At 37.0% G+C, this 18,637-nt stretch overlaps 1 pseudogene; it reads left to right on the plus strand.

Moving 5' to 3' along the window:
* Positions 1-467: 467 nt before the first annotated feature.
* Positions 468-18,637, plus strand: part of LOC142531769 (long-chain-alcohol O-fatty-acyltransferase-like) — an 82,915-nt pseudogene continuing 64,745 nt past the window's right edge.

Raw genomic sequence — 18,637 nt, forward strand, 5'->3', positions numbered from 1 at the left:
AGTCCTTAACCAACAAGTCCAAATCCTAAGCAACCTTCCTGGGACAAAAAAATGAACCCTAGGGACCCTAATGGTTGCAGACTCGATCGCGATATATGTGTTGAAAGGGCCGTACTATATGCTAATATGATTAAAGACTCTTGGGGGCACTATCAGTGATACCTAGGAGATAATGGGGCAATGCTACTAGACGCTCTTCCATTATCTGATGGGTGCAATCAGAAATGAGTTCTGACATTCTTGATCAAATAGTTGATGAAAAGAATGGAATTAACTAGGGTAAACCCGAATAAGAATAAATGTTATTCTGAATCATATGGAGATGTGAACTGACAGCTAGCTGTATCCCTGATCGATTCAATGCTTTTAGCTATTAGTGGTGGTCTTTGAGAAGTCATAAAAAAATCAACTTTGGCTTTTTCTCATTCAAGATTAATCATCACACGATAAATAATTCAACGCCCGACGCCCGCAAGCTAAAGTTGAAAAAGCAGGTATGTTGCGCTTTAAAAAATTCCATTATGCTGCCTTTAAAACTAGAAATGGATTGGTGGGGATTCGTTTCTATGTGCATGTGGAATTTTCTTTTCTTCCACCACCTTTTTGTTTTGTTGTTTCTTTATTTTCGGCATTTTTATAGCGGCTCTTACTATATAATTCCTCAAAATATCAATCTACCAGCGGAATAAGCTTTCCATACAGATCAAAAGGGATGTGTTAGAATGGAGACTGCAACTATAATGTTGAGTTTACGTGGAGTTGATGTGTAACTATCAGCTCACTCTCATAGTGAATAGTCAGCGCACACACACAGTCAATATATTGAGCACTATAAATTGGGGGGTCAGGTAGTCAAAGTTTAAGCGAGTATTTTCTTGTAATTGGTTTCCATCGCAACATGAGTTTTGCGGTTTTCTCATCAATAAATTTGTTTTTCTGATAAGTTGAAATCAAGAATCTGTGTGATGTGAGCTTAGGAGTGATCACTTCTCTCTGCTGCCAGCCTGCCACCATTTGATTTCATCAAGGTTGGCGAAAGGAAAATGGCGGTTGCTTTTTTTTCTGCCTATTTTCTTCCTTTTTGCAACTCTTACTCTGTATTTAACCTCTGCATTCTTCGCCGCAATTACTGTATTCTTCAACACATGGCTCGCCAATTTCAAGCTACATCTATGTGCCTTCGATCAGGACCCGCTTTCATCAGACCCCACAAAATCCCTTCCCGTTTTCATTATCATAGCCGCATGACTGTTTATGATCTAGCCGAAAAAGAGTACCCCACCGCCCCAAAAATCCAAGAAATTGCCGCTAAATTTAACAACTATATATTTAACCACTGAGATCCCAGTTTTCTGCTGATGTTAGCTGTATTAACTGATCAGAAAGAACACGTCCATCTTATTATTTTGTTACTCGGGTATTATTTTCTAGTATTTTTAATGGTGGATAATATAATTTCGCTATCGAGTTTCTGGGTTCGGATCCTGGTGGGACTGGAGCTCGAGCCCACATCCGACGAGCCCTATGTTGCATCCTCCCTTCAAGAATTATGGGCCAAGAGGTGGAACGTAACAGTCAGCAGTTTACTGCACAAGGTAATATACAAGCCTGTTCGATCTGCAACTGCGGAGGTGCTTGGGAGAGATTGGGCGGCACTCCCGTCGGTGCTGGCGGCATTTCTCGTGTCCGGACTCAAGCACGAGCTTTTGTTTTTGTAAATAACGAGGGCCTGGCCTTCTTGGGAGACCACGGCGTTCTTTGTGGTTCAAGGGGTGGGTGTGGTGGCGGAGTTTAGTTTGAAGGAGACTCTGGATAGGAAGAAATGGCGGCTGCCGCGGTTGGTGAGGTTGGTGTTAACGATAGGGTTTGTGGTGGGGACTAGCTTTTTGCTTTTCTTTCCGCCGTTGATCAGGAATGGAGCTGTAAAGTCCAGGAATTTAATTCACGTAACATTAATGCATGCAATTTAGGATTTTTATTTAAATTATGTGTTTAATTATTTTTATGCATTTTATGCATAATTATTGCATGGTAGGATTTAATTCATGCAATTTTAAAAGTTAATGCATTAGGATTTTTATGTGCATTTCACGCTCAAACGAGGAATGAAGACCAGAAAATTTTCTTGAAAACTATTTTTATTACACGATTAATTTTTATTAATTATTTTAAGATATTTTAAGTTTATTTTTCAAATTGAGATTTATTGGCTTTACCCGCATGATTTTAATTTTTAAAAGTACGTAAATTTTATCGAATCGAAGGACTTTTTTAGGATACGGCTAATATTTTCAAAAATTTTCCAACACGAAATTTTTTTCGGGAGTGTGTTTGGATTTAATGGACCTACTTTTAGACTTATTGGGCTTAAAACTCTTTTAAACTTTTAATTAAATAATTTAAGGCCCATTAGCTAGTTGATTATTATTTAATTAACCTAAACCTAAAAACCATATCAGCCGACACTCCCCTCAAGTCCTTTTCCTCTCGGTTTTCTCATCAACAACCTCAAGGTGCTCGGTTTTCACTTGTTCTTGCAAAGGAAATCCTCCCGGTGTCTCCCTCGTCTCGTTTTTGTTCATCGATCATCAAGGCACGCATTGTACTTTCGTTTTTGCATCACATACATGGTATACATGCTATTAGTTGTTTATTTGTGGGTGAAAGTCTCGATCCAAGTATGAGCATGGTTGGTTTTCGGTTTTTTCATGTATTTTTGCATTCCATGCTTTGCTACTCACGTTTTTCTAAATTGAGGTGCAAGGGGCTGGGGCTTGGGGCTGTTCAGGGTCTGAAGGTGGTGTCATGATGGAGTCTTGGAGTGAAAATTTTTCGGTGTTGCTGTAGGAGGAGAAATCGAGAGGTGGAGTCTTGGTTTTGCTCGGTATGGCAAGATCGAAAGATTTGGGGTGTGCTGCGAGGCATGGGCTATTAGCCATGAGTTTTTGGTCGAGGGAGAAGCTCAATCCTTGGGAGCATGGCGTGAATCGAGAGGGAGGTGATAGGTTCGGCTGGTTCTACAAGTGGCTTGTGCAGCATCTTTTTGTGTCGGTTTGGTTTAGTTTAGAAGGTCATTAGGGTCATTACATCTAAGAAAGCTTTAAAAAAATTTTGGGATATTTTAAGGAGTTTGGTAAGTTTCGGGTCAATTTTAGAGGTCCAGGGTGAAACGATAATTTTGGGTTTCCAGGGGCAAAATGGTCATTTCGCACCGGGGGTGAGATTTTCGTCACGGCAGCGCCCTGAGCACAAATTTATGATATTTTAAATGTTTATGCATCACTTTTATGATTTTATGAAATTATGATAATTGCGGTGCATGCTTGGTTTAAAGAAAAAATTATGTATATGCATGCTTTTATTTAAGTGATGAATATGATGACACGTTTTTGAAGGAATTGATTTAGTTGTGAATAACACGATGACATGATGACACGATGACATGATGACACGATGACATGTAAGACCGGGACTTAGTGGGCGGGTAATGCTGTCGCTGATGATCCTCGCAGCCGGGTACCACGGTTACACGTAGATTGATCCATCGACTAACATGATGATACGAAAGTCACAGCTAATGAACGGAATTCAAATTATGACATTTAACACGTATATGCTGATACGATGATACATGCTATAATTATTACCATGTTTTGACATGACACATTTGCATATACAATTTTACTGTAGACATGAAATGTATGTTGATTATGCTATTTTTCACTGTTGTGTGCTACATATATGCACTCGTTAATTCACGGTACAGGTGTGTTGAGTCCTTAGACTCACTAGGCGTGTGTGATGCAGGTGAGAATTTTGATCAGGGGAATGGAGATGCCGAAGACTGAGTAGGTAGGCGGGAGGCGCGGTGACACGACCCGAGGAACATTATTTTTCAGGATATTGATTCATGCGTTTTGAGAGGAGTTACACATTTTTATACGTTGGTGATATTCGATTATTACACGTTTACTTTTACCTTGATTTTGGATGATGTTAATTATTTCTAAACTGCGCTACTTTTATTGGCAAATAAGTACGATTATTTCAAATGTTATTTTGTAATTGCGAGCTTTTAAAATAAAATATATATATTTCCGCACTTTTAAAATGGTAGATGTTACAGGAGCGGATGTGAGAGTTCTTGAAGAGTTCCGATTTGTTAGCGAGGTTGCGAGGGAGAAGTTGTCAAAATCATGGTTGTGTGAGATCTCTGTTTTCTCGTTCCTAAACGCAGCGAAAATTTTAAAAAATTTTAGATCTTGACATTCAAAATATATTTGCTTGAGCACTCGTATGGTTCTAATAAATAAACTTACATAAGAAGTTCAAAACTTTTACCTTTGGTGAAAGATTCACTAGGCTCCAACTATTCCGGGATTAGCGGAGATAGCTCTTGATGTATTTTCTACGAACTTTCTTCGAGAACTCTTTTCTTTAATCTTCAAATCAGGTCCATGACTAGAAAATTTATTCCTCTTCCAAATAGCACTAGAATATTTGGAAGAAGTTTCAACATTGGAGATTAAATTCAAGAGGCCGCTCAAACCAAAAACTCTTTGATGTGGCCGAAAATTTTGAGAGGAAAGTTGGAGGAATTTTTGAAAATCACAATGAGAGTGGAGGCTTGCTTGGTGGCTAGGGTTATGGTTTATTTACTATCTTTTATAATCAAGCCATGACCTAATTTTCATAATTAACATTAATGATCTTTGTTAATAAATTGGACTATTCCAACTAGTTTAATTAATTAACCAAAGTCCATTAAGAACTTTAATTATTTAGTATGTTAGATTTGTACTCCTACAAGTCCATTAAATATACTTCCCGCTATATTTAATTTAATATTTAATAAACTCAAATTTTGTGTTTAATAAATTAAATTCTCAAATTTTATAAATTCAACTCTTTAAATTTGTTCTCTCCAAATTTTATAAATTCATAAATTCAATTTTTTGAATTTACTATCTCATAAATTAATTTAAAAATTAAATTATCATAAATTCAACTCCTTGAATTTACTCTATCATAATATAAATTCAACTTCTTGAATTTATTCATTCCACGGGAACAAATGATCAAGTCCTTGTGCGACTCTCAATGATGCAGGGATACAGTTAGCCGTGGGTTCACAACTCTTTGTGATTCAGGACATAATCCTTTATTCGGGCTTACCCAAATTTGCCACATTTTATGTATCAACAATTGATCATGAGAATGTCAGAAACCATATTTCTGATTAAACCATCGGATCATGGTAAGAGCGTCTAGTAGCATCGCCCCATGATTCCCTAGGTATCACTGATAGTACCTCCGAGAACCGTCGGTTATGATTAGCGTACAGTACGGTCCCTTCATCTCATATATCACGATCGAATCTGCAACCATTGGTTTATCGAGGGTCACAGAATAATTCGATAACTATGTGACACTTCTTTGAGATTAAATAGTGGCATCGCATGTACAATTGGAGAACTTCTTCTCTAACGTACATCTCATACTCTGGCCAAAGATTCCATGTCTATCATTTCATCATATCACAAAGGATATTCACACTCGTAGGTGAGCGGTGAATTATACAATGCACTAGCTCCTACATGTGTCGCAAATGTACCCAATCTCTCCACCTTATGACCCTCCTGGAGTTGATAAACGAGTCAAAGCACAGCCCTAGCATATAGAACCTCATTGTTGTCCCGGGTCGTGAGGACTAATAGTGTACAATCATAACCACGAACTTATCCTCTCGATGAATGATAACAACTTGAAAAGTCCGAGGGAGGGTAGTTCGGTATAATCATAATATGACTACCCATCTGCATGTTTGGACATCTCAATGTCCTTACCAAGATACGCGATACACAACGTCACAGATGCCAGTCTCGAGCTCAAGAGACCTTTATCCACGTTTTAGGCGGATGAATCAACTAGGAACGAATTTAGATTATACAGTGTTTACAAATTAGTTTCAACATCGAATTACGATTACATGGGTATACAGATAAAGAAATAACAAACTATGAAATAATGAATTATATTAAAATAAAGATAGTTTCTTACAACCTGGTTAATAAATTCTCTAGCCAACAGTTGACTTACATGGCATCTACTTTAACAATCTCCCACTTGCCCTAGAGCCAACTATCCATAAACTTTAATCCCATTGCTTCGCGATGCTTCTCAAACAATGGTCCTGGCAAGGGCTTTGTAAGTGGATCAACAACATTTTCTGCAGAGGGGACTCTTTCGACTGATATATCTCCTCTTCCCACAATCTCCCGAATGATGTGGAATTTTCTCAATACATGTTTGGATCGCTTATGAGACCTTGGTTCCTTTGCTTGCGCAACGACACCAGTGTTGTCACAGTACACCGGGACTGGATCAACTCCATTAGGAATAACGCCCAACTCTTGGACAAAATTCCTCATCCAAACTGCCTCTTTGGCTGCAACAGATGCAACAATATATTCAACTTCAGTGGTGGAATCCGCAACGATGTCTTGCTTGAAACTTTTACAAGAGACAGCCGCACCATTTAGCATGAATAAAAAACTAGAGGTCGATTTCGAATCATTAACGTCACATTAGAAGCTAGAGTCAGTGTAGCCTTCCAATTTTAATTCTCCACCTTGATAGACCATGAATAAGTTCTTAGTCTTTCTTAAGTACTTAAGAATATCTTTCACGGCCTTCCAATGCATTGGACTAGGTTCGCCTGATATCTGATTGTAACAATCAGAGCGTAAGCAACATCCGACGTGTCGATATCATACCATACATGATACTACCAATGGTTGCATATGGAATACGTGTCATCATCTCTATCTCTTCATCAGTTTTGGGACACATAGATTTAGATAGAGTAACACCATGACACATTGGTAAGTATCCTCTCTTGGACTCTTCCATAGAGAATCGCTCCACGATGGTATCGATATAAGTGGCTTGGGTGAGCCCCATCATCCTCTTTGATCTATCTCTATAGATTCGTATTCCCAATACATAGGATGATTCACCCATACCTTTCATGGAGAATTGACTTGATAACCATACTTTAGTTGATTGCAGTAATCCTATATCATTCCTAATGAGCAGGTTATCATCAACATAAAGTACCAGGAAGGTCACAACACTCCCACTAACTTTCTTTTACACTCATGGTTCCTCAAAATTTTTAGCAAAACCAAATTCCTTGATAGTTCTATCAAATCCGAGGTTCCAACTCCTTGACGCCTACTTGAGACCATATATTGATATTTTAAGTATGTATACCTTATGCTCACTTCCTACTGATGTGTATCCCTCAGGTTGAGACATATAAATATTTTCTTTGATGTCTCAATTGAGGAATGCAGTCTTTATATCCATTTGTCTTATCTCATAGTCACACCATCCTACTATGGGTAGTTGTATTCTAATGGACTTTAACATAGTAACTGGTGAAAAAGTTTCCTCATAGTGAATTCCTTGTCTTTTGTAGATCCATTTGCATCCTATGGGAACGATTCCCTCAGGTGGATCCACCAATGTCCACACTTGGTTTGAATACTGATATGATCGATTAACTAGTGAAAGAGTGTTTAGAAGAGGGGGTTGAATAAACACTCACGATTTTCAGTATCTTTTCGAAAGTTGAGTCAGTTTAGTGACAAATTGAAACTCGAAATCTTGTCAGTCGATATCAATAAGTTAACAATAAAGTGCGGAAATAAATTGACTGATAAATAGAATAAAATTGAAATGAGAATACATCGAGATTTTATGGATGTTCGGAGATTTCAATCACTCCTACTTCACCCTTTCTATCACAAGGGTAGGATATCCACTAAAAGACTTTGATCGATACAAACACTTGTAAAGACCCACTTCAGTTTGGACTTAACAATGCCAAAACTGAAACTCTTAGTTTACAAAATGTTTCACAGTACTCAACTGGACTTAGCACAACTGATCTCTTTTAAAGATCGAATGTACAACAAAAAAATTTGTGCTAGAAAGCTCGAAAAGTAGCCTAGAATGCTACGAATAAATATGATAAGTGTGAGCTTCTAATTCTTTTGATATGAGCGAGAATTTCAGCAGAGTAACAGCAAGATTGATAGAATAGTAACTCGTTGATTGTTAGGGTGGTTTTCAACTGCCCTTCTCTTCAACGGTAATAATCAATGTAATTTGAATCTTTATATCTGTTGTTTGCCACGTCAATATTCTTCTGACATTCGTAAATTTCAGCTTTGCGGCTTTCCCACTATTTGTTGCAGTCTGCTTGTACTGTTGTCGGTTGAAAGTCCTTTTTGTTAACTGATGACGTGTACAGGTGAATGATCAGCTGATAAGCAATAGCTGATAAGCTCACAACTGAATGTAGCAACTGATTAGTTTCCAGCTGATCAGTCAGTTGTCTGCGTATGATCAGTTTAGCTGGTTCAGTTGCCTTAATAAGTCTGCGCATCAATTTGATTATTTGTTCAGTTACTTTTAAATTTCTTGATCAGTTAATCCAATTGATTTAAGCAATTTTTTTGTCAAACAACCGAAATTTAGTTTCCAACAATTTCTCCCTTTTAGTGTTTGACAAAACTTGGAATACATGAACTGATCAACTGAACTCACTAAAATAATCTTCGAATTCATTGTAGATAAAATAATCCTTTCAATGTACAGATTCATACAAAGAATGAAAGAAAGAAATAAGCTTCAAGAAACATTAAAATAATTTCTATTTCTTCTTGATGATCTATGAAGATTTTTCTGGCTGATCCTTTCCTCCTTGTTCTTGTTCTTCCCCCTTTTTGTCAAACTCATTAACCTTTTTCGATAACATCCGCACATCTGAGTTGAGTTTTGACACTGCATTTAATAGAATATCTTGAAGTAAATCCATATTTTTGGTGTGCTTTCCAGAAAGTCAAGGCGTCTTGTAACCAAAGCTTGAGTCTGGAAATTAGCTTCAGCTGACACTCTGTCTTTCCGAAGTTCGTCCATTTGAAGGAATAATGCAATGACATCCTTTTGAATTTACTGCAATTTTCCCATGGTATTGTCCTTTATAGAATCAAACCTCATAGTGTGCAAGAATTGAGTTGTCTTGATATCTGAAATGGAAGACACTATACCGACAAGATTGGTCTGGATAGCCTGAATTTCTTCGAACAAGGATTCAGTTGTTATCAAGATGCCAGGAGACATGGCTTCAGAAGTTTCTGGTTCCTGTTCTCTGTTCTGTTCATCGAAGATGATCCTTGTCAGATGTATCTGTTTCAAGTGTCACCATTTCCGAATCATGTTCTGGTAAGTCTTCCTGTTGAAGCTGTTGAGGAGAGGAAAGGTTTGGATCAACAGATGTAACAGTTGGCTCTCTTGTATGAGAATCAGTTGGTTGAAAAGCTAGTTCTCCAGTTGGTTGAACAACTGAAATATTAATCGGTTCTTCAGCTGGCACTTCTTCAGTTTGTGCCGAGTCCAGCTGAGCCTTGTTAGTTTCTTCAAAAACTGCCTGTTCAGTCATGTCAGCTGACTGAACTGGCTCTTCAGATTTAGAGAAATTCTGTACAGTTGGTTCTTCTGTCTGTTCGACTGGTTCTTCAGTTACAAAAATATCCTCAACTGCTTTTGTTGATTGTAGCTGAATGTCAACGGCAACTGATTTTATCACTTCATCAACATTTTCTAGTGATAATTCAGCATCTGAATAGAGTTGTAGTTCAGCATTTGAGGATGGTTGTGCATCCTTGGAAATAGAAGTAGTTGCTTGCTTGGAAGACTCAGCAAATGGTTCTTTGGACTGCTCCTGATGTTGAGCTGATTGAACAGCTGGCTCTTGAGTTGAGAGATATTGGGAATCTGCTTGTAGAGTCAGCTCTTTGTCCATTTCCCATTGTTTGATTTCCAACTGGAGCGAGAGAAGATCCGAGTCCAGTTGGTCATAAACAACTTTATCATTGAATGTTGTTGGACTGGTAGGATCAAAATTGAGTTGCAACTGAACAAGCATTTTCTGTAACTTCTTCTCACACACCTGGTCAATGAAGTATTTCTTCCGCTCCAGAGCTTGAACAATTGAAGAAGCTTTGACCATTTTGAGCACAACCTTCTCCAGTGTTATGAATTTCTCTAGAACTGATTTCTTCAAAAGCTGCGTAGCAAAAACTTGAGTTCTGAATTTAAGCCAATCATCGTAGGCTTTCATCTTTGTCAATGAAAACTCATTGATCTCTTTCCATATTAGATCAATGTGAGTTTGGATTGAATTTAATGGCCTAGGCTCTTCTTGCATTTTCCCTTTGCCTTTTGAATTAGTTAGGGCATGAGGGATGCTTAGACCTGAAGTTGTTGCATCAATTCTCTCCCCGATTACTACTCCTTTTGGTCTAGCAATCGGTAGAGGAGTGTGGCCAGTAATGATGATCAATGGAGCCTTGATTTGTGCTGATTTCTTCTCATCACCAGATTTGGTGATCTTCTCCTTTAGTTGAGCAGCATATTTAGGTAACTGAACCTCGGCTGAAGATTCAATAGGCTGTTGGGGTCCTGATGGTGTCAGCCGTTCAGTAGGGATGATGCTGACAGCAACTGCTCGCTTAGTCTTCAAAGTGCGAGGTTTCTTGGTGATTTTGGGTGGAGGAGTCTTCTCAGAAACAGACTCAGAGACAATTAGTTTACGTTGGTTGTCTTTTCTGGACTGTTTTCTTAGCCTTCTTAACTTACTTCGGAGCCTCCTGCATCCCAATCTCTTTCTTTACCTTCAAAAACTGCTCAGGAGACATGTCCAATTTGAGCTTCGGTGGCTACACATTCTTAGCTTTGAAAACTTTAAACCTGGATGATTTCTCAGCATCATCACCCACTAACTCCTTCACCTTCAGCATATAGCTGAGTTGCACTGCATATCCCTTGGATTGCTTGGTTTATTGAAACATATTCTTCAAAATATTGAAAATAATGTTCTTCTAGTTCGTCTTCTTGTCATTGCAGTCGCGGTTTATATTTTCCCAGAGTTAGGGCAGTAAAGGATCCTGACTTTGCCAATAGCCCCTTGGCTACAATATCAGCCAGCAACTGCACCTCTGGCTTCAGCTCCTACTTGGGATCGGAAACCTTGATCTTCCGACCATCAGCAGAAAGAAGGGTTTGCATCTCTTCAACATCAGATGCCTTCACTTCAGTGGTATATGAAAGCCCATCAGTAGGCAGCTGAAATAGATCGATGAAGAAGTCTTCATCTATAATCAGCAACTGAGTATTGACAGTAGTAGCGATCTTGCCATCAGTAGTGATGTATCCATTAGCGTAGAAGTATTGAATCTCCTTCAGATAAATTTATTGGGAAAATTTTCCCAGAAATCTCTTCAGCCCGGCTGCTTCCAGTTTGAGAAAGATATTCTTGACTCCTTCATCCTTCACAGTCAAGACTGAATCAAAATCAACAACCATAGCATTGAGAATGTAAGCAGGAACTTGGTTGGCCATTTGAGTGAATTGTAATCTGCGAAAGAGAATAAGCTTTGAATAGTGATTGCTCTGAATGCTGATGTGCGCGTAAGAAAGAAAAACTGAAGTGGAGCGGGGTATAGTACATATGTATGTGACGGTTCAAATTTTGGACATGTGTCATTCCAAGAAAATTTGAATAAAAGTGTGTGTACATGTGATGAAAACGTGTATAGAACATAAATGGATAATATGGGTCCACGTTTCAAAACACTATTCATTGAAAGACAACAATTAAATGCGTAAAAAATCAGTCACGTCATTTAATATAGAATATTATTCGATTAATCAGTTAACTTATTGGAGAAGATCAGTTAGGTCAGCAACTGAGTGAGCAGTTATGAGATGAATCATTTTAGTTAAGGACCAACTGACTATTGTCTTCTCAGTTAACCATTTATTCGATATTCCCCCTCAACAAATGCATAAAATTTAAAAGTAGGGTAAGAGAAACTTAGTTTGGATCAGTTAAATCTATTTGGTAACTGATGACTCTTCGTCTTTGTAGAACCCGAAAATCAGATTACGTATAAGCCATGCATAATTTCTATTATTTAATTAAAATTAATTTTTATGAAAATATGAAGTGCTTTATTTATTTTAAAAGAAGATGTTTAGTTTTATCTTTTCAGGGTAAATACGCGAGGTCGGACCGGAGTTTGGAGATTTAAGATAAAAAAATTAATAATAGGAAATATATTCCTAAATTTAATTAAGTCAATGAATAATTTAATTTAAAGAAATAAAATGTTTTAAGATTTATTAAATTAATTAGAATTAAGTTGTTAAATAAATTCTTTTAGGTTCAAAATTTAAGTAAAGCTTAAATTAAAATGTGTAAACAATTCAGGATGAATTAATCTAAGTATAATATAGTCAAGAAATTAAACATAACATTTAAATACTAAAATTGAGGTCAAGCATGCCATACAAAATTTTAAGCAAGATTTTAAACTAAATTAATTTGTTAATGCATTAAAATATACATAATAAAGTTTAAAATCTTAAACAAGTAAAATGCAAGGTTTAAATAAAAATATATCATACAAATGAGTTGTAACTTTCGGTCAAGACAATTCAAAGGTGTAGTAAACCATTCAAACCGTCCTCAATGGTCATTAAGGTGAAGTTATTCCCTCATTTTAATTCTCTAATGGGTAGTAAATTCAAATGCAATAACACACCTCAATTCTACTCAACATATTAGTCTAGAAGTGGTTGATCGTGCAGCAATAATAAGAGAAAAGCTATCGGCCAGCAAGAGAAGAAGAAACAATTCAAAAACTCATTTAACTTCTTCACTTGTAACCTCCCAAATTAATGCATATTATGGTATCTTTAACACCTCCTATAATACTCATCTTCATTGTCTAATAAACCCATACTCTTACCTTTGAAATTAGCAGAAAAACAACAGCTTACAATCAAGAACAGCAGCTAAAAATCGTGAACTGCAGTAGAAGAACAAGAAAGAAATTTCACTCCGACTCCGCCGCTCATATTCGTTGTGTTGATTTGTTTTTGTCAAAACAAATTCCAGGCATGTATATGTTGTTTCTTTTCTCTTTAATCAAGTCCTCTAGATATTTTTAAACCATTATATAACCATTATTCAAGCTAAATCACGAAATTGACAAGTTTCCCAAGCAAAATCTATGCAGATTTTTCTGGACTCTTTGGGTTCCAACTTCACGGTTTGAGATGTTTTGATGATTACAAGAAGTTGCTCGATTCCAAACTCTCAAGGCTACTTCTAGGCATGATTTAGAGGGTGTTAGGGTGTTATTGGTCCATTGGTTTACATCCATACGTTCAGGAATAAATATATGACAGCAATTGTTTTATGAGTACAGAATTTTGGTTCACGGTTTCTGTCATTGGATTGTTTAAAGGGATGTTTGAATCTTGGCTGTCCTAGGGACTGTAGCCATGGTTAGAACCCTTCCTTATCATGTCTAAGACGTGACCAAATCATCTTTTCAAAGCTTGTTTCATAGATCCCTCAGATTTTTACAGAAACATGACAAGTACTCTTCGGTTTTCAAAATCTGATTTTTGGTGTGAGCAACTTTCGGTTTTGGGATGTTGGATGAATTGTGGTGGGCTCCTAGCCCGTAGCCATGGTTCATACAACACTCCATCATGTCTAGATCGAGCCATAGTTGATCAAATGGCCCTTGGAACGAGACAAGACAGTAAAACATTTCAATACAAAACACTGCACAGCAAGTGGTGTTCTCGGCTAGCATGTTGAATTGTCCTAGGTGTTGGCTCGGTTTGTGCTTGGCTTTTAGCCCTTAGCCATGGCCCAAGCCATGCCTTAGGATGTTGGTAAGAGTCTCTGGTTGGTGGTTCAAACCAATGGTCATGAAATTTTGGATTTTTCCCCCTCACACGTGCAATGGCCGCTGCTGTATTTTTAATTTTTTGACAGCAGACTTGAGTTCGGTTTCTGAGGTTGGTATGAGTTCTTTGTTGGCTTTTAGCCCATGGCCTTGGACTGGACAATACCTCAATGAGTTAGGAAAGTCATTTTTTTGTCCGTTCATGATTTGGTCAAGTTTAGAGGTCGTACGAGAATTTACGGTGCAATGTGCTAAAATGACTCTCGAAAGAGTGTTTTATGTTTTTGGATTCCATTCACCAAATTTCGTGTACAGCTATCTTCATGCATATTTTTTAGTATGTTTGGGGTATTTTTAATCATGGTTAAACGTCGGTTTAATGTTGGTCCGGGTTGGTACGATGCCATGATTAAAAATCAAGTTGTTGGTCCGAATCGTCTCGTTTTTGGTTCTATTGTTAAGTTTTGGTCAAGATAAGAATATTTTCATGTGTCACATATTAGAATTAGGTTGCAGCAAGCCTGGTAGCGATCCAACTCATCCGATAAAAATAAGGTTATAAATATATTACGTGCATAAAAATATAAAATGTTTATTTTTGAGATATATGCGATATGTCTTGTGGCCACCTTATGTTTATGGGTTTGGAAGTCGGTAGGCACAACCGAGGACCTCTCCACCTGGTGACTTACGACCGGTTTATGATTATGTATGGGTACGGACATCAAGTCCAAGGGCTGTGATTGATCTCTACCGCCCAGTATACTGTGGTTTAGTCTGATCAGGCGCATACGTTATGTTATGGGCCACTTGCTTAGAAATATTATCTCTACCAGAAAATTATGATATGACATGACAGAGCTCTATTGAGCAAAGCTTTTACGTATAATTTTCAGATATGCCCGTAATTATAATTATTCATGATACGATTTTCACCATGCGCTTTACGATACCATATTTTTACGTTGCATGCGATTTTATTATATATTTACTTGTTATTCACGATATATACATGTTGAGTTTTTAGACTCACTAGACTTGATTGTTGTAGGTACTGATGAGGTCGAGACGAAGGGCGTAGACCAGTGAGTAATCACGTGGCTGCAGTAGTAAACCCGAGGACCTCATGCTTTAGTTTATGCACCTTTTATTATTCAAACTCAGTTTTAATACGTTGGATTATTTTTAAATTGTTGTTTGAAAACAATATTTGCTTCAGCTGTTATTTTAAAGTTAAAATTATTTACATGTTTATTTTATAAATGAGGCAAGAGAATTATTTATTTAGAAAATTTTTTTATAATTCCGCTAAAATATGAATACGAAATACGGGCCTTTACGAAAATTATGATATGACATGACAGAGCTCTATTGAGCAAAGCTTTTATGTATAATTTTCAGATATGCACGTAATTATAATTATTCATGATACGATTTTCACCATACGCTTTACGATACCATATTTTTACGTTGCATGCGATTTTATTATATATTTACTTGTTATTCACGATATATACATGTTGAGTCTTTAGACTCACTAGACTTGATTGTTGTAGGTACTGATGAGGTCGAGACGGAGGGCGTAGACCAGTGAGTAATCCTGTGGCAGCAGCAGTAAACCCGAGGACCTCATGATTTAGTTTATGCACCTTTTATTATTCAAACTCAGTTTTAATACGTTGGATTATTTTTAAATTGTTGTTCAGGTTGGACTATTTTTAAATTGTTGTTTGAAAACAATATTTGCTTCCGCTATTATTTTAAAGTTAAAATTATTTACATGTTTATTTTATAAATGAGGCAAGAGAATTATTTATTTAGAAAATTTTTTTATAATTCCGCTAAAATATGAATACGAAATACGGGCCTTTACGAAAATTATGATATGACATGACAGAGCTCTATTGAGCAAAGCTTTTATGTATAATTTTCAGATATGCACGTAATTATAATTATTCATGATACGATTTTCACCATACGCTTTACGATACCATATTTTTACGTTGCATGCGATTTTATTATATATTTACTTGTTATTCACGATATATACATGTTGAGTCTTTAGACTCACTAGACTTGATTGTTGTAGGTACTGATGAGGTCGAGACGGAGGGCGTAGACCAGTGAGTAATCCTGTGGCAGCAGCAGTAAACCCGAGGACCTCATGATTTAGTTTATGCACCTTTTATTATTCAAACTCAGTTTTAATACGTTGGATTATTTTTAAATTGTTGTTCACGTTGGACTATTTTTAAATTGTTGTTTGAAAACAATATTTGCTTCCCCTATTATTTTAAAGTTAAAATTATTTACATGTTTATTTTATAAATGAGGCAAGAGAATTATTTATTTAGAAAATTTTTTTATAATTCCGCTAAAATATGAATACAAAATACGGGCCTTTACAATCTTCCTATTGTCTCTTTAGTAGCTGTCTATAAATCAGACCGTTTGTTATTTGAAAATAACATTTTAAATTTCGATGGATTGTAAAAGCAGTTCTCACGTCCCTCATCCTTCATGTACTCATCATCGTTTTGAAAGATTTAAGAGGGCTGTTGAAAAGTACGTCTTTTCAGAGGTTATGTCCGTTTGGACCACAGATCATGAACTCCAATCAATTCACATTGGTGAATTTCCTGCTACTGCAAAACAAAGATCAATTGCCAGGAAGTATAAGAGACTTGCTGATGTCAATCATATTTCCGAGCTTGTTAAGGATGATGTGTTGATCCATATTGTAAGGTCCAAAATTAAGACAACGTAATCCAACTGCATGCGAATCTAGGAAATTATGAAAAATTGAGTAATTAATTGATTTTAGCTGCTAATTAATTATGTTGTGCATGATTGCATGTTTAAAATATATTTTTCTACATGGTAGAATTAAAATATATTTTTAAAGGATATTCAAGTGACGATCGAGGAACGGGGATCGAGGACTGAAGAAAACGTAAAATATTTTTATTAAATAATTATTTTTAATTATTTAAAAGATGGTCGATGCTTTTTAGTATTTATGAAAATAAAGGGTTTTTGAGGTGCTTTTATACGCCGGGACGTAAATTTTATCGGTGTTGGTTCTTCAACTAAAATACAAACTTTTTGGCAACCCGGCTAATAAATTCACATGTTTAATTAATCAAAACTTTGGTTAAAATTTTATTAATCCTAATTAAAGCTAATGGGCTTGAATTTGGTGGCTTAATAGGCCTAAAGCCTACTTAGTTAATGAATTAGTATTTAAAGTGTTAATTGTATCAAAAACCCTACACTTTGCAAAAGAAAACTCACGCCTCACTCTGAAAACTCTTCCCTCCCCACACCCACACACACACGGCAGCACACACTTGCAATTAGGAAGGGGTTTTCGAAGGTCTATCAAGAGCAAACCGTAGTCGTCCCTCCGTTCTTCGTCGTCAACGATTATTCGCGCGTATAAAACGCAAAGGCACACCTTAATCTCCCTTTTCTCATCCATTACATCATATTATTGTTTAAAGTATGTGTGCATGAAAAGCTTGAAGTCATACATGTATATATTCAGAATTTTTAAAAAAAAAAAAAGGGAGACCATCTTGTACATGCATTGGATTTGTGATTATATGCAATTTGTTTGATGCCATGACTCACGTTTTTTTTATACTAAGGGGCTGCCATGATGTCTAGGCATGGATAGGTAAGTATTACACGGGTTTTGGAGTCCCACACACCACACATGAATCGACTAAAACCAAGAAAGTGAGACGAAACCAGAACTCGTGCAGGAACCGGTTGTTGCCGTCAAGTTTGGGGTTTGGTTTTGTTGTGCAGGGACGGAGGGCTTGGTTGGCTCGTTCCAGGGGATAGCCAGGGTCATGAGAGAGTCAGGAAGGGAGTCCTAGCCACGCTAGGACTCGCGCACTAAGGCAGGGAAGGAGTCCTAGCAAGCTAGGACTCCCACCCGAGAATCAAGGGGATCGCGTGCAGGGTTCTGTGCTTCGCACAAGCTTGGGCGCGCGGTTCAGGGGGTCTGGGCTGGGTCAGGTCTAGTCCTTAGGGTCCTTAGGGGGTGAAAATCAGGTTGGTTTGGTGGCTGGGTTCGTGGTTAGGGGCTAGGCAGTGCGTGCAAGAGACCTTGTCCAACAAGGTTTCTCGGCCAGCTTTTGTTCAGGAAGTAGAGGGCTCGTTTTTGGCATTAGAAGGGTTTCCTTGATAAAGTTAGGGTCCAGTAAGTTAATTTATTATGTTGGGCACCTTTTGGCTCGACATAGTTCGGGGGTAACTCGTGAAAATCGAGAGTTGGCTCGGGGGTGAAATTTAGGTGTCAAATAGGGTTTTAAGTAAAGAAAAAATTGGAAAACGGCTCACGGGGGTCGAGTCGGGGTCCATAAGGGCTAAAATAATATAAAAAGACTAAATTTAGAATTTAAGAATTTTATATTAAAGTTTGGTATTTTTCGGGATTAAAACACTGTTAAAACAATTAAGAAAAGATAATTGAAAAAGTCTAACATTTATGCCAAATAAAATTATGGAAAAAATTCACGTAAGCTTAAATAATTATTTGGGACATGTTAGAGTCGTGAAATCAAGGAAAAAGTCGAAAACGTAAAATGTTGAGTCCAGGGGTAAAACGGTCTTTTTACACCTAGAAATTAGTTAAGGTCATGGCAGTGCCCTAAATGCTATTTTATGAAAATATGATTATTTTTAAATGTTTATGAATTGTTCATGATTGAATGATGATTTTTAAATGTCTATTTGATTTTTATGATTGAGGGAAGACATTTAAAATACATGTTGCATGCTTGGTTTCA

This window comes from Primulina tabacum, chromosome 2, assembly GCF_025594145.1.
Source record: "Primulina tabacum isolate GXHZ01 chromosome 2, ASM2559414v2, whole genome shotgun sequence".
Classification (NCBI taxonomy): domain Eukaryota; kingdom Viridiplantae; phylum Streptophyta; class Magnoliopsida; order Lamiales; family Gesneriaceae; genus Primulina; species Primulina tabacum.